The sequence below is a fragment of the Solanum pennellii genome, chromosome 8 (assembly GCF_001406875.1).
Source record: "Solanum pennellii chromosome 8, SPENNV200".
Lineage (NCBI taxonomy): Eukaryota > Viridiplantae > Streptophyta > Magnoliopsida > Solanales > Solanaceae > Solanum > Solanum pennellii.
In genome coordinates this window covers 1,579,658-1,594,509 of record NC_028644.1, presented here as the reverse complement: position 1 = coordinate 1,594,509, position 14,852 = coordinate 1,579,658, and the positions used below count along the sequence as shown (strand labels likewise).

General features: G+C 26.5%; 1 pseudogene; it reads right to left on the bottom strand.

Moving 5' to 3' along the window:
- Window positions 1-7,049: 7,049 nt before the first annotated feature.
- LOC107027956 lies at window positions 7,050-11,395 on the bottom strand (annotated as a pseudogene).
- Window positions 11,396-14,852: the final 3,457 nt, after the last annotated feature.

Here is a 14,852-nt window from a genome sequence, read left to right as displayed (position 1 = left end):
AAAAAATGACAGATATACTTCCGAATTATCATAAATAATATGCAAATACTTTTCATCGTACTTTTGGGAATGATACCTTTGCTATTCAAAAACTAGATCATATATATCCCTATTGAATGTATCTTTTCGTAAACACAAATATAAATATAAAAATACAAAAAAACCAAGATAAATACAAAAAACATAAGTATTCAATAGCATCATCGATAGATCCTAATGATCATTATTTAATCATAGATATTTATTCATTTCAATAGACTCAAACTAGCATTTAAAAACAACAAATGTATATTCTAAAAAAAAAGTATAGACTCCCTAAATTAAGGAAAATCATTTTCCACATGCTAGGGCAAAAATTTTCAAATCCAAATCCTCAAACACAATTAAATCACTAATTTAATCACAAATTAATTAACTTTTTACAAATGTATATTAAGAATTAATACTACCTCACAAAAAAATCTAGCAAAATCTCTTAATTTTCACTTCATATCCTGTTTTTTAATTTTCAAAATCATGTATTAAAAATATCCTAATTAAAAAATTTCACTCTGTCATATCAATAATTTTTGTTGACGAAACGGAAAATTTCACTATTTATATTTAAATCAAGAAAAGAAATAAAATTTTATCTGATGTGGATTCTAATATTAATGTGTTTGAGACACACTCAATTAGAGATATTTGAATTTATTTTTTTTTGACTCTATTTAGAAATTTAAATAAAACTTTGTGAAGTATAAAAATTAATTTAATAATTCAAAAATAAATATAAAAATCTCTCAAATTATTTTATGAAAAAAATAAAAAAAGGAAATAATAATAATAAAAATAGCACGTGCATATTTCATATGCACAAAGTTTATTAACTTTTTTGTGTAAACAGTGAAATAAATAGTCATGCATGAGGTAAGTGATTCTTACAGCTTTAAATACAATAATTGCACCTATTGTTTGGTCATATTTTAAAAGTTTGAAATTTTAATTTTTTTAAATATTTAGATTGTATTTTTATTTATAAAATAAATTAAAATTTTGAAAGTAAAAATTCAAAAAACTGGCTAATAGATATATTTTTAAATTAAATTTTATGATTAAATGGATATTGATAAATATAAATAAAAATCTACTTATTGATAATTTATTAGCTCTTGATTTATTCTCCAAAAACTTGATTTGAGATTTTCAAATCTTGATTTTATATATTATTTTTATAAATTATATTTTAAATATGTAATAAAGAATATGTGTTTTTTGAAAATATTTGACAAAATTTCTTTTGAATCAACTTGAGTCATATATTTGTTCATTATTTGATAGACTGAAATTATAAATAAATAGATCTTTAACTGGCTTAAGCTTAAATTAATTAACTAAAAAGTAACATATATATATATATATATATATATATATATATACTATTTTATACTTTGTTAGTTACTAATTCTATAATACAAAATTAAATAATTAATATCGAAATAATTGAGTACTTTATTAGCTAGTTTTGTACTTTGAGATCATACAAAGTAAGATAATAATGTATAATAATGCATGTGATTATTTTATTAAATATATGCAAAGCAAAATTGTAAATTTTCGACCAACAAATTGTGGTGTATTTATATTTTATTTATAGCCATGATAACATTGTCACACTTTCAAAGTGTACATATCATTAATCTCTATCAAATAATGATATTATGATTTCAAAATTAATTATTTTGAGATAAAATAATAAAATATCATATATAAGGTGTGGTCAACGATTAATGAGTTGGTTGAAAATTAAAGTTCTAGATTTAATTTTCAGCGGAGAAAAAAAAAGTAGATGATTCTTTCTATCTGTCATAACCTTGATGAATAAGTTATCTAGTGCCTGTTGCTGGTCTATAAACAAAAACAATCCCTAAATAGGAGTGGGCTTTGGTACGGTACAGTATTTTAAAATTTTGATACCGTAATTTTGATATTCAATTTTTAAAATATTATATCATTATCATATCAATTTAATTCGGTATGGTTCGCCGTACTAAAGTTTGGTTTCCTCATTCTATGATATTATGGTAAATTTGTAACACACACACACACACATATATATATTCAAATACATTTCGATCAAAATAAAATAGTCAGTTTTAACTTTTAAATATTTACTTTATCCTAATACTAGATTACATGTATATTTATGTAACTATATAATTCTGTAAAATATTCTATGTTTCGGTATATTATTCTAAATACCAAATACTAAAAACTAAAAATATTTAAAATGTATACTATATACCACAACCAAATACCATAATACCAAAACTACAATATTAAAGGTTAGTTTTTAGGTCAAAGGGACAAAAATCACATACTTTTAAGGCAAAATTATCATTTGTTTCTTATAAATTTATAATTACAGAAATCTTTCAAACTGATATAATAATATAAGCGTTGATACATTAATCTGATGTGCGAGATACATTAATCCTTAAGTATTATACATTATATTTTCTACATAATACACTAATTTGATATACATTTTATACATAATATACTAATCTAATGAGCAACATACATTAATCTGATGCGCGAAATACATTAAATTTGATGTGCTAATACATTAATTTAATACACAAAAATGAATAAACCAATAAAATGGAGTACAATGGAGTAATTGAATACCATAAATTATTAGCCAACCTAGGAATATAATTGAGCTACTCTAATTAACTCCAATTGAATAATTGATGTCATGCCGTACGATAAGGATCATCAAGCATTCAATTCACTCAACAACCTTTTTTTTCTCCGTTACGATTCATTTTATATGACGATATTTAATCAGATATAAAAACTATTAAAAATATATAAAGATGTATACAATTTAAAGCAATTAAAGTTTATTATAAACATCTATATGATAATGTGCTCTACTTATACATATTGTGTTTGAGTCTTGCATTTTGTTTCTATTTATAATACATTTTTTCGAATGAGATGTATAATATTTTAGTCTGTTTCAACTAAAAAAAACTTTTAAATTGATCGATAATCTTATCTTTTTATTAACTCAATCTATTTTAATCTTTTTAAATTCAGACCAACACACTTTATCTCTCGTTCTATTTATAACCAAATGATTATTTTAAAAAAATGAGTTTCTAATTAGTTCAAGGGTGCAATAATTGTTCAAATTAGGCGTGGGTAAACAACTATCTTAAATTAATGATGATGTAGAAAAAGGTAACCCTAAAACTTTTGTATAATGATGAATCTAAGTAGTGGTTTCCTTTCTATTTCTCTTTTTAGGATGGGGTGGGTCTACGATAAATAAATAGCGGCGAAGTCAGAATTCAATTTACGAGTTTTAGATATTTGAATATGCTTATTCTTTTTATAAAAAGTTGTATTAAGTTCGATCGAACTAGTTGAGGGTTGTTACTTTTCTATGCACCTTTTTTATATCCATCTATCTACTATATACTTCATCCGTGCATTTTTAATTATCATATTGCGTTTTTCGAAATGCAATTTGATTAATTTTCAAATTTAAATTAGAATACACTAATTTAATATTTTAAATGAAAAATTTAGATATTAAAAAACCATATGAAAAGTACTATAAATTATTGTTTTTGCATATCAATATAATAAAAAAATATATCGTAAGATGTTAAGTGAAATTTTTTATAATTTGACTTTTAAAAAAGAAAACCACGACAAATAAAAATAGACCGAAGGAATAATGTAGAATGATTATATACAAATAATTCAAAAGTTGTAATGTTACCCTAGTTATTAGTATTGCTTTTGGTTACACCAAAAATAAAAAAATATATCTCCAGGTTTTATATATGTTCCTTAAGTTTGACATGATTTCTATCTACTATATAATATAAATAATTAAATCACTTTATATAATATCATTTATCGAAATATTCATTATTACTATAGTGAAATATCTTTATATAAAGTACATAAAATGTGATATTTTAACGAGTAATGTTACATGTAAAATATATTTTGATAATCACATAAGTGAGTCGTTTAATTATCAAATACATTTTTATTTAACGTAATTATAATATTTCAGTGAGTGATATTATTGACTCTCCTTAAATATATGTGGCTATGTAAGTATTTCTTCTTCCATCTTCATCATATTAATATTGCTTCCTCCCTAATAACACTGATTTCAACCATCAAGAACTTTAAAAGAATAACAAAATTGTCGTTGAAATTCACCATCGAAGAGTTCCGTAATTTAGATTCTAAATTTGATCTGTCACAAAAGTGAATTGTTACGAGTAAATAATATATCAAAAGGATCAAGATATTGAGAGAGGTTTATGTTTAATTTTGAGTTGGTGTCCATAAGAACCCGCCGGACTCGTCCATGGGCCTTGTTAAGCAGCTTGTTCATAAAATTGCACGATTTATCCTTCAAATAATTATTTTTTAATTCCACCCCCTCCCTCCGAACCGAGGTGGACCTTTCAATACACTCTACCCCCATCTCGACCCCTCACACATCCCTCTAATTTTTATAGTGTTTGTCTAAATTATACACAAATATTTTCGAGACAATATTTCAAAAATATCTTTGGCTAGAATAAATTTCAAATGAACACAATAAAAATCAACCATATTACATTGGAGGTATATTTGTATTTAAATTTATCCCTAATCTCTTTCTCTATTTTTGAGGTTGAAATATTTAAATAGTTTCTACTAAAGACACATGCAATCACAAACTTTATAATCACAAATATTAATATTTGCTTGGAGTTTCTTTCTTTCAGAGAGCAATTTTGCAAACCTAAAAATAAAAATAAAATTTTAATTAGCATTTAGAAATAGATTTATTGAGAAAGTAAAAAACTCTAATGTGTAGCTTATACAAGCAAAAGTCTACATCTACTCTCTTCATTTCATTTTATGCGTCTTGATTTCACACATATTTTAAATATTTTTTAAAATAAAAACGCATATAATCTACTCTGAAGATTATACCGAGTATATATATATATATATATTTTACTTTTTTAGAGCTTCCTCATTAGTTTCAGGATCCTCTTTGGAATTTTGTTTCTTCAACAAATTTTCACCAACTTGTACCAATAATTTCATATTAGCCTCTGAAGCATTATCCATTGAAGTAGTTAAACCAATTAGGGTATTTTCCTGGTATTTTTATTATATACAAAGAAAAAAATTTATTATTTAAAACATATATGAAATATACTCAGTATGTATACCATATATATATATATATATATATATATATATATATATATTAGTTCTACACATTATATTCCTTATATACACTTTAGATATACATACAAAATTTTATTGACCTTATATATACAGAATAATTTTTCTAAACGTGAGAAATTTAATTAAACGTACCCCCTTGCACCCTCATATATAGTTATTTCAGACTTAGCTACGAGTAATTTAATGATGGATAAAGAGGTAATTATTTTTAATATATGTAAAATGAAACTTGAATTTCCGATATAGGGATATTCAAATTTTAATGAGAGCGAAAACGAATTATATTTGACAAAACTTATACTAAGACAACCTTTTTAACAATTTTTAGGTTTATGTTGAAAGGCTGTTTGATTTGTTTACGTTTGTGTTGTATATGTTTTTATTTATTTATAGAAATATCCATTTTTTTTTTGAAGTGGATGAATGAAAGGTATTTTACAATTTTGTTGGCAAATCTTTGTCAGCATTTTTATCTTAAGATGTTCGGACTCTTTACTTTTCTTGTCGCACTCAGGTCAATACGATATGGGTATGGGATCCGTATCCGACTTGGTCAATGAATTTTGAGTACTTTGACCAAAATTGATAGAGAAAAACCGGTAACAATTTTTTAATGATTCCTGTAATAAATAAAAAAGCTAAGTAAAATTGAAGAAAATGATCGAATTCAAATGTGCCTATTATATGCATAACGATCTATATAGAGAACAAATAGTATGTCTTTCACAAAATCTATATCTAATATATTTGACAAATATACTATTTTTAAAATAGCGATATTTTTATTTCCTTTATATAATGGCGTATAAATGTGATTTGATTCTTTATATTAGTCAACTTTAGACAATGAAAAAAACTAGAAAAAATTACAAAAATCCACCTTTTAGTTACTTATTATCATTAACCCCTATAAGTTTTACAAATCTCCAAAATCCCTCATTCCGCGTATCAGATTAGTGTATATCGCGCATCAGATTAGTGTATCATGTATAAATTATACATCAGATTAGTGTATCATGTGTAAAATGTAATGTATTAATGACTAATATATCTTGCGCATTAAATTAATGCTAAACTTTAAAGTATTTTTGTAGTGTTTGAATAAAATATAAAAGTATTTTTAAACAATTGTTTTAAACTCAAAAAAGACAAAAATTGTCAAAAATCAAAAGTTAGAATTTTTATCGTGACTTTTAAGTCAGGTTAAAAATAAGTGAAAAGCTATAAATATAATTTCTAACTTACTCCCTCTGCCCCATTTTATATGTCATTTTTTTGTTCGTGTAATAGCTTATTTGTAAATTATTCATGTACTAAGTGCTTGTGTCTATTGAGATATGTATGTCCTCAACAAACTTATTACTTTCGAACCGAAAAAACCTGACCAAATCGACGATAACCAAACTGATAGTTATTTTTTGATTTGGCTTGGTTTTAAAAATTTTAAAGCTGATTTAAATTGGTTGGTTTTGATTTTAACTAATAACCGATCTAAATCGAACCATGAACACCCCTAAATTTATATACATTATTAACATTTTGTGCAAATGATCAAAACAAAAATATTATTTCGTGTATTTAACTTCAATTACATTATATTGTTAATTCCTATTTTTTTTCTCTCTCATTCATCTAGGATATCTAAAGTTCAAGAATCTCTTATATCATATCATAATTATTTGTATAATATTAACTCCGCACTTCAAATTATATATATATATATATATATATTTATTTTTTTTTCTTTTTGCTTCGAAAAGAATATTCAAATACCATAACACAAAATCGCGATAATTTATTTGAACATCTAACACAACCAAAAGGTTACATAATCCATTACATAGAGAGACATTTCTATTGAAATTTATCCCACGTAAACTTTGCAAGCACTTATTATTTATTTAAGCATAGTAATAATAAGACCTTTGAACTAATAAGACGCTTTGTTTTCTCGAAGTTTCTTCTGAGCAGAGAGCTTTTCTGCAAACCTACAATGAAATAAAATTATTTTAATTAGCAATAAAAATAGATTTATAAGAAATTTAATATTGACTAACGAGATATAAAAAAAATTATTTCAAACACCGATAAAATTAAACGCGTCACAATTTTACCTAGTCAGAGCTTGCTCATAGGTTTCATTATGGGAAACTTGTTTCTTCAATAAGTTTTCACCAACTTGTTCTAATAATAGCATATTAGCCATAGAAGCATCATCCCATGCAGTAGTTGTGCCTGTTAATGCATTATCCTGGAATTAAATATACTCATATCGTTAGCAAAGAAAATATCACATGTATATTATATTAATAATAATGAAAAAAATTATATAATTAGACGTACTTTACTATTTAATATACTTTTAATAATTATGTATATCTTATCACTTATTAAGGGGAAGATGCACAAGAACCCCTTCTCTTCGCAAACCTATGTCCAAAATCTCAGAGACACAATTATACTATACTAAGGTCCTACTACTCTCCTGAACTTATTTTATTAATAATTTTCTACCCCTTTTCGCCCTACGTGGCACTATTTGTGGGCCCAGCGCTTGTTGAGCTAGTTCAACGTAGGTCGAAAAGGGGTAGAAAATTATTTATAAAATAAGTTCAGGGGGATAATAGGACCTTAGTATAGTATAAGTGTGTCTCTGAGATTTCGGGCATAGGTTGAGGGGGTACTTATGCATTTTCCCTTATTAAGAGTTTCTTATCATATATTACGAAAAATATACTTAGATACATATAATTTTACTACCAGATACACAAAAATAAAGAAAAAGGCGAGTGAAATTTGTAAATCGCACTAGATACTGTATGCATTTGGTGTGATTCACACGTATCTGGAATACCAAATACATGGGAGAGTGGAAGCGAAATGGGAGATTGCGAACAAGATTTTCTAGACAGGGGCGGATAAAAAAATTACGTTTGTTGTATATTTAAGGTAAATTATAAAAAAATTTATGTCTATATATTAATTTTGAACCTAGTAAATGTAAGATTAGAGGTTGACTCAGTGGTGTGAGGGGTTCAAAACTCACCTTTAAGGATCCAATATCAACTCTTAGGCACTTTTTTTTTCCGAACTGTAAATCCTGAATCTGTCACTGATTCTAGATATCTATGTGAATCCACTTATCTAAAACTAATTACATCTAATTTTGACCATGTATCCTAGATACATCAAAATCTGGTAAAATAGGTAAAATTGCAAACTAGTGAGATTTATGTAAGATTTTCCGATAATAATAATTAAGTTGGAACTTACTTGAACCCTGAGGTAATTGTCTTGTGAATCAAGAGCTTGAAAAACAGTAGAAAGGTAATAATCAGTCATGTAAGAACTTGCTGCACTAATCATTGGTTGTATAGCTAATCCCCATTCTATAATACCCCATCTAGCTGCCTGTTCTGCTGTATATGTTTTAGCAAAATCTGATGTAGTCCCAGTGCCTAATGAGAGCAACAACATTCTTTTGAAATTCAATGACCTAATTGAAGCAAATGCTGGATCCTTTTCTGCAAGTTTCGTAGCAACGCTAACTGATAGTAACGCCTGCATGCATCCACACGTACAACAACGCATAATAGTTATTGATTACATATTTTGGAAATAATGTCTGATTGAAACATATCAAAAATTTTGAATCGAAAAAATGTAGTATTAGTACCGGATCACCAACAGTAGCAACACCACCATCAACAAGATTGAACCTATATTGATCTCCGTTATAACTAGTATTAAATCCAAGTGGAGCAAAAAATGTTGGAGCTGCTGCTGTGGAATAACATATGTCAGACATCTTAGCGTTCAATTCTGGAGATTCCGCTAACTGCATTTTTTAAAATAAAATAAAAAATTAGTTGATATATTTTCTTTACGATAATAAGTTACTGAAAGTAAAAAGTGATACTTTTTGGCTTCTTACATCTTAATATTTTGACATACCGAATTAGTCGATATTCTTAATTAGCTACGTCACTGAATCACTGTCACCATTTAAAACTACTCCTAAACAGGTCAGATCTCACTATCAAAATGTTTAGTTAGATTACACATATATATTTTAAAGATAAAATAAAATTAGTTGATATATTTTCTTTACGATAATAAGTTACTGAAAGTAAAAAATACAAGTCACTAAAATTATTTTGACTTACACTTGACTTAGTGAATATTACTGGCTTATTTGTTTTGATGTCAAAGCTTGAGATGACAACTTCTGTCAAAGTTTGATTCAAAAGAGTTTCTCCAGTTTTTTCTTGAATAACTTCCATAAGATATGTTCCATTCTATTTTGGACCTGGAATTGGACGACCACTGCATAATATAATGTAACCAAATTAAATATAAGTATAAAGAACAGAAATCTCATATCTTTGTATTACGTACAAGAATATTGAATATTTTATTACTTTCGGATTTATTTTTGGATTGTCCGATACATTGTAAATGATGCATTACTTAATGGGAGAGATGTATCTGAGAGAGGATAGAAATGTATCTGAGAAGAGATTTTTATAAAAAAAAAATTAATGGTAAGAAATTTTAAAGAATATAATATGTTAAGTTGTGTATTTATGTATTTCTTCCAAAATATAATTCATTACTCAAAACATATTCTCCTTCTTTCTTTCGAGTTGTTTGACCTATTTTTCATTGGTCCATCTAAAAACAATGTACTCCATCTGTCTCATTTCATGTGACGCTTTTGAGATTCAAATAAGTCTATTTTTTTATCATAAATTTTTTATAGATTTTTTTAATCATTTTTGAATTATCAATTATTGTGATCTGTAGTACTTTTTATGTAATTTACAAGTATATAATTTTTATTTTTTTTGTAAAAAAATATGCAGATTTGATGCGCAAATTTCGGGTCAAACTTAAACTATTTGACTCGCGAAAAACAAAAAGTGTCACATAAATTGGAACAAAGAGATTAAGTAACTGTTTTTACTACAGACTCTTTGATTTCAATTTTCAACTAGACATGTTTAAGACCACAATATTAAATATTAATACGTTTGACATATTTTTAATTTAAAACCAGAAAACTCAAAATTCTTTTATCACACTCTTAAACTCCGTATCAAATTTAAATTAAAAAGAAGGAATATAAATATGTATATGTACCTAGAATTAAAAATCTTAGGGCCATGTTCAAAATAAAAAGGTACAATTTCATTGGCAGCAGCAAATGGTCTATTGTTTTCATTTGGAGTAGTTAACATAGCAGTCACTAAACCTCCTGTACTTGTTCCTCCAATTACATCAAAGTAATCAGCCACTCTTGCATCTGTATTGTTGTCAATTCTCTGACTCGAAAAAAAAAAAGTAAGTCGTATAAATCGAAACAGAATAACTCAGAAACAACTCACTTATTAATCAGATACATTTATATATTAACAAAAAAAATTACTACAAAACTAGTAAATAAGTTGTAACATAAGGAAACCATGATTTATTTGAATATTAATAATTAGCTTTATCATGACCCTATCGATAATAGAAGTACTATTACTTATCATTATCACTAATAAGCATCAAAAAAATAGTAGAAAGAGAAAAAAAAACCGATAGTAATGTCACACTTACATACATACACGAAAAAATATTTTTATGATACCTGAAGTTGTCCTTCAAGAAAATCAAGAATGGTGCCCGAAATGACTATATATTATAATAACACAATTACGTACATACATTACAAAATATTCTTACGATACCTGAAGTTGTCCTTCAAGAAAATCAAGAATGGTACCCAAAATGACTATATATTATACTATACACTTACATACATACACGAAGAAATATTTTTATGATACCTGAAGTTGTCCTTCAAGAAAATCAAGAATGGTACCCGAAATGACTATATATTATAGTATCACACTTACGTACATACATTACAAAATATTTTTACGATACCTGAAGTTCTGCTTCGAGATATCTAAGAATGACACCTGGAATGATTCCTCTTATTGCACCTCCATCAATACTAAGAACACTCACCATTTCTTCTGTAGCAAATGTTGAACTAGTAGTTGCTAATATTATAAAAATTAAAATTAAAAAAGATTTAGTAGTTGCCATTTTGCAAATTACAATTAATATCTTCAAAAGTGTTTTTGAATTTTGTTGGTGCTTTGAGCATATAACAAGCATGGTATATATAGGCACGTAAACAAGTTGAGAAATTTTATTTTGAGTTTGACATAACCAATAAAAGTTGTATGAGAATCCATTTAAATTTCGACACGTGGATAGTGGGCCCAATTGAAGGAAAGTGAATTTATAGTTGGTGTGGGTCTGACTTGTTGTAGTCGTTTTATAGAGTGTATCGGAAAAAATAATATATCATTAGCTTTGTATAATATTATTAGAAAAAATAATGGATGCATTATTAATATCATGAATTTAAATATAGTAGGAATGCTTAGATTGATTATTGATATAACTATCCCTCAAATCTTTCTCAAAATATTTTCCATTTTTCAAAGCTAAAGAGTATAGAAGGTATTTTGTAATTTTTTTTTATATATAGAAGTTATGTAAGAATTGTTATTTTCAATACATTATGATATCTAATAATGTACAAAAAATAATACAAACATAACTAATTCAGCATTATAAATGCAAACGTTACAATTACATTTTTATTTAACATTATTCTTATGCGCACTTAAAGGGTCGTTTGGTAGAATGAATTAGAGAAAAAAATAACGTATGCACTTAGTTTTGTGTATTATTAGTACCTTGTTTGGTACAATTTTAACCTGTGTATAAGTCATTCTAACTATTTTTCGTTTTGAATGTATTGTTATCACTTTTTCAATGAATTTTTTCTTTCATTTTTGTGCATGGTTAATAACCGAATAACCAAAACCAAACCAAACCAAATCAAAATCGATAATAACCAAATCGATAAATGTATATTATATTTGGTTTGTTTTGGTTTTGATAATTTTAAAATCGTTTAGGTTGGTTTGGTTTGACTTTGACAAATAACCGATCCAAATCGATCCGTGAACACCCCTAGTCGTAGCCAATCACTAATCAAAGGAAATGATCCTTTCTTAAAATAGTTAGTACATTGTACTACCTCCGTCCACTATTAATTGTTATATTTTTCATTATTTAAAGTCAAATTATAAAAATTTTTGTCTAATATTTTATGATATATTTTCACATAATATTGATATGTAAAAAATTGCAATGTATAGTACTTTTTGTATAGTTTTTGCATATATAACTTTTTTTCTTTGAAATATCAAATTAATCTAATCTAATTTATCTTTGAAAATTAATCGAATTGACTTTTGAAAAACGCAATACAACAAATAAAAGTGGACGGATGAAGTACCTAAAACCTAATTAATTAATGGTATTTCAAAAACAATATCTTAATTAATGTTATTTCAGAAAAAAATATTTAATTACTATGTAGTTAGTACATTATATCTAATTAATTAATGGTATTTCAGAAAAATATTTAATTACTTAATTAAAACTTGTAATAAGTGACTCTTAGTTGATTAAAGAGTCACTCAAAATTTGATTGAATTATTTTTAAAAAAAACGTGTTAAATTTTTAAATTATAAGGTGGTATATTTACCTTGTTGATTGAACCCATTATTTTTATTATTATATGAATCTAGGGAACTAAATTCCTTTGAATTTTATAAATGGATTAGATAAGAATTAAGATTCTCTTACACATATTTAGATGTATATCACATGCGCTTGTCACTCAAAGTTATCCATTTTATCGGAAAATTGAAAAAATTTAATTAAAATTTGAATAAAAAACTAAATAATATCTACTAATCATCTTGAAATTTAATAAGTTTATTACATTGTTTGAAATATATTAAAATATTTTAATATAATTATAAAATTGAAGAGAGTTAAATTAATAGTAGAATAAAAAGAGATGGAGTTGTGGTAAAAAGTGACATTGAAAGTGATAAGTTAATGAAAATGACAATGAATTTTTGAAGAAGAAGGAAGAAAGAAAAAGAAAAAAAAATACGGAGAAAAAGTTAAAATAACAAGAAAAAAAAAATATATTTTATAGTAAAATTCTTGTAAAAATAAAATCATATTCGTTTTTTTAGTTTGTTCACGCTCTTTAAGAGAGTGTATACACTCTCCATGCCAGGCAGACAAAAAATGATGTAATAATATCAATTCAGGATTATTTAGGAGGTAATAGGACACTTGCATAGTTTAAATATCTTTTTAAAAATTTGAGACAATTTCATATATCACTTTATATCTTTTCTCGGGAACTAAATTCCTTTGAATTTTATAAATGGATTAGATAAGAACTAAGATTCTCTTACACATATTTAAATGCATATCACATGCGCTTGTCACTCAAAGTTACCCATCTTATCGGATCATATATAAAATTGACACATGATCTATTATATATATTATATATATATATATGTGATGAGATCTGAAATTGTTTAGCACACCACCTTTTTATTTTTAAAAGTATAATAAATAAAATCCTCATTCCCATATAAAAAATGAGCTTTGACCCTAATTTGACAAATTAAGTTAACGAAGTAATTTAAATTTTATGATTTTAAATTAAAATATATTAAAATATTAAACATATCAGGTGGAAAGTTAAGAGATATTTTTTTAATGGACTAAAATGACAAATAAAACAAAGAAAGTTGTAATGATAACAATAAAAGTGGCAATGACCCAGATAAATGGATCATATGACAATGAAATTATGGACAGAGACTGGGGCGGACCCACACTATATTATGGGTGCACGTGCATTTGGTAACTTTTAAAAAAATCTTATATATATCTGTATATTTATTTTGAAAAACTGATAGAAATTAAGATAAACTTAACAGTGCAACCATAATAAACATAGAAGTGTCCTCGTGCAATTGGTAGAAGGAAGAGATACCACCCTCAAGACTAGGGTTCAAATCCCACTTAAACCTGATTTATTTTAAGTTTAGCTTATACATTATGTTTGAGTTATGTTTATATTGGTGTGTTGAATGCCTTGAATCGGACCCGTTACAAACAGAAAGGACGGTATACAATGTTATTGTATTGGGCCCTTAATTATCTGTTAATTCTGTATGTTGGGCCCAAGCCTGTTAGGGCGTAGCTTAGCACTATATATAGACGCTATGACAAACCCTATTCAGAAATTCTGTTCTTGCCTCTCCATAATAAAACTGCTCTCCCTCTTCCCCGTGGACGTAGCCAATTTATTGGTGAACCACGTAAATCTGTTGTCTTGTTTTTCGCGTTTATATTTTCTCGTATTATCTCAAATTCCGCATAACAAATTGGTATCAGAGCCTCTCGGTTAATCGGTGTTCTTGGAGAATTCGAGATGTCTGCTTTGAACGTGAAAATCGACAAATTCACAGGGAGGAACAGTTTCAGTTTATGGCAGATCAAGATGCGGGCTTTGTTGAAACAGCAAGGTTTCTGGGCGCCGTTGTCGAAAGACAAGAACGCCGTCGTTACTCCTGAGATGGCGATTCTGGAGGAAAAGGCGCATTCGACGATCATGCTGTGTCTCGCGGATGAC